The 3,810-nt window shown below is 38.4% G+C and overlaps 1 non-coding gene across 1 annotated transcript; it reads right to left on the minus strand.

Annotated features, from left to right (window-relative positions):
* Window positions 1–638: 638 nt before the first annotated feature.
* Window positions 639–711, minus strand: TRNAV-UAC (transfer RNA valine (anticodon UAC)). Its single transcript has one exon. It is a non-coding gene; the product is annotated as a tRNA-Val (tRNA).
* Between the last annotated feature and the right edge of the window lie 3,099 nt (window positions 712–3,810).

Consider the following 3,810-nt stretch of genomic DNA (forward strand, 5'->3'; position numbering starts at 1 on the left):
CAATGGGCATTTGTTGATATAAATTTCTCTTGAAGCACTGCTCTAGCTGCATTTCATAAATTTTGGTATGTCCTGTATTCACTTTCATTCATCTCAAAGTATTTTTTAATTCTACTCCTGGTTTAGCTTTTAACTTGTTGATCATTTAGTAGTGTGTTGCTTAATTTACACATACTTGTGAACTCCCCAAATTTCCTTGTTTTGCATTTCTATTCGTGATCCATTGTGGTTGGAGGTCATACTTTGTATTATTTCAGTCCTTCTGAATTTACTTTGGCTTGTTTCATGGCCTCACGTATGGTCAATTTTGAAAACTGTTCCATGTGTACTTGAGAAGAATGTATCTTCTTTTGCTATGTAGAATGCTCTATAGATGTCTATTAGGTCTATTTAGTTTATAGTGTTAAGTCTTCTATTTCCTTGTTGATCTTCTATCTAGTTATTTTATTCATTATTTAAATTGAAGTATTAAAGTCTTCAATTATTATTGTTGAATTGTGCATTTCTACCTGTTTTGCTTCATGTATTTGGGATTTGGGGGTTCTGATACTATTGTTCTCTCTCGCTATACATATATATAGCGTGAGATATATATATATACACACACACACACTGTGCCATATGGCTTGTGGGATTTAGTTCCTGACCAGGGACTGAACCTGGGCCCATGGCAGTGTAAATACCAAGTCCTAACCATTGGACTACCAAGGAATTTCCATACATCTATTTTAAGCATAGTTATACTTGAAATATGCCATTTTAGGTAAAGATAATTAGCCATTTCATGTTAAATGCAATTATAAAGTTTGAAAAATTCTATAAAAATCACAATATACCCTTATTCTTATGATGTATCTCTGCTCACCATAGTTTCCTATGCCTCATTTAATAAACTCTCAGAAAACAGTTATTACTAGGTAATATAGATTAAGTCATTTCTATCTGAATTTGTAAACTTTTAGTTATGTTTGCATTTAATTTCTTTTATTGCTGTCATTATGAGCTAAGTTTTTACAATAAAAAAATCACTTGGGTCTAAGAATCTAAACAATGTCATCTAAATTAATTTTCTCTCTCCTTTCTCCATTTATTCCATCTTTGTGTTAGCTTCTTTCTTTCAGATGGATCAGTTCAGTTCAGTTGCTCAGTCTTGTCCAACACTTTGCAACCCCATGGACTGCAGCAGGCCAGGCCTCCAAATCCATTTCTAACTCCCAGAGCTTACTCAAACTCATGTCTGTTGAGTAGTGATGCCATCCAACTATCCAACCATCTCATCCTCTGTTGTTCCCTTCTCCTTCCACCTTTAATCATTCCCAGCATCAGGGTCTTTTCAAATGAGTCAGTTCTTCACATCAGGTGGCCAAAGTACTGGAGTTTCAGGTTCAGAATCAGTGCTTCCAATGAATATTCAGGACTGATTTCCTTTAGGATGGACTGGTTGGAATCCTTGCAGTCCAAGGGACTCTCAAGAGTCTTTTCCAATACCACAGTTCAAAAACATCACTTCTTTGGCACTCAGCTTTCTTTACAGTCCAACTCTCACATCCATAAGGAGAAGGCAATGGCACCCCACTCCAGTACTCTTGCCTGGAAAATCCCATGGACGGACGAGCCTGGTAGGCTGCAGTCCATGGGGTCGCCAAGAGTCAGACATGACTGAGCGACTTCACTTTCACTTCTCACTTTCATGCATTGGAGAAGGAAATGGCAACCCACTCCAGTGTTCTTGCCTGGAAAATCCCAGGGACAGGGGAGCCTGGTGGGCTGCTGTCTATGGGGTTGCACAGAGTTGGACACGACTGAAGTGACTTAGCAGCACATCCATACATGACCACTGGAAAAACCAAAGCTCTGACTATAAGGACCTTTTTTGGCAAAGTAATGTCTCTGCTTTTAAATATGATGTCTAGCTTGGTCATAGCTTTTCTTCCAAGGAACAACTGTCTTTTAATTTCATGGCTGCAATCACCATCTGCAGTGATTTGGGAGCCCCCCAAAATAAAGTATCTCACTGTTTCCATCTATTTGCCATGAAATGATGGGACCAGATGCCATGATCTTAGTTTTCTGAATGTTGAGTTTTAAGCCAACTTTTTCACTCTCCTCTTTCACTTTCATCAAGAGGCTCTTTAGTTCTTCTTCACTTTCTGCCATAAGGGTAGTGTCCTCTGCATATCTGAGGTTATTGATATTTCTCCCGGCAGTCTTGATTCCAGCTTGTGCTTCATCCAGTCCAGCATTTCTCATGATGTACTCTGCATATAAGTTAAATAACGGAGTGACAATATACAGCCTTGATGTACTCCTTTCCGATTTGGAACCAGTCTGTGATTCCATCTCCAGTTCTAACTGTTGCTTCTTGACCTGCATATAGATTTCTCAGGAGGCAGGTCAAGTGGTCTGATATTTCCACCTCTTTCAGAATTTTCCAGTTTGCTGTGATCCACAGAGTCAAAGGCTTTGGCATAGTCAATAAAGCAGAAGTAGATGTTTTCTGGAACTCTCTTACTTTTTCAATGATCCAATGGTTGTTAGCAATTTGATCTCTGGCTCCTCTACCTTTTCAAAATCCAGCTTGAACATCTGGAAGTTCACGGTTTACGTACTGTTGAAGCCTGGCTTGGAGATGGATAGATCTTCCTAAACACAGAGGAGACAGCTCCTCTTTCCAATGGTTTCACCATTTCAGGATTGAGTTTTACACTCAACCAGAGATTCTGAATGTTTGATACAATCACTGAACAGGCCTGGGATCTAGACTCCCTTTAGAAGCTGGTGGTGGAATGAGTACCAACCATCCACAGGGTCTGAGAGTTGGGGAGGAGGATTTTATCAAAAGAAAATTAAGATGCTCTTATCAAAAGAAGGAAGAAAGTCGGCTAAGCAAAAACAACAGAGGACCAATGTTCCCAATGTGTCAGATCACAGGAATCACTGAAACGAGTGTTAAAAAACAGAGATCCTTGGACCCTTCCCCATACTTATTGAATCAGAGTCACTTAGAGGAGTTGTTCAGGAATTGCTGTTCTTAATAGGATTAATGACTATTCCATGTTAGTCACTGCTTCTGCTAAAATGTAAAGACGTATTTGCAATATTCTCATTTTCCATCCATCTTAAGATATACTTCTTAGGTTATACATCCAAGCTAGAGAGAAGTGAACAATCATTGACCACATTTACGTTGTATAGATATGCACTTGCAGTTGGTATGGGGAATGATCTGAAATAGATACTGATACTTCTCTAAGACATCAGGAATTATTTACCCCTTTTTTTTGACTGGTGCAGTATAAAACTAATGGCATGTTTTATTCTAAAACGAAAGGAAAAATGAAAACAAAACAGAAAACTCTAATTCAACATTGTTTTTCTTCCCAAAGGCAAAAATAGATAAATAGCCATTTATAACCATTTAATAGCTGCATTCTAGACTTGTTAAAAGAGGAGACCATCTTTTTCATGTCTTGAATTATATCCACACTCCTCATTTCTAAACACTCATATAAGGTTTGTCATTGGCAGAGAAGAGGTTCTCAGCAGATTAGAAAGTCACTGTGAGCACCAGTGAGTTACTTCCTGCTTATATTCAGCTGTGTCGGCTGATACAAGTGTGTGGCGTGTGAAGTTGCTCTGAGAATGGAGGTATCCTAACTCCTTTGCATCTTCATGAAGGTGTGTTGGCTTCTTCTGTGTACCTTGTGGATCGAAGTTTTAACACCAATATGTACCAATGCTAAAGGAATTTAAGCTATAACTCATACTTACATATAATCAGCCACTATGAAATTCATGTGTTTTGAAATG

Source organism: Capricornis sumatraensis, chromosome 5 (genome assembly GCF_032405125.1).
Source record: "Capricornis sumatraensis isolate serow.1 chromosome 5, serow.2, whole genome shotgun sequence".
In the NCBI taxonomy this organism is placed as follows: Eukaryota; Metazoa; Chordata; class Mammalia; order Artiodactyla; family Bovidae; genus Capricornis; species Capricornis sumatraensis.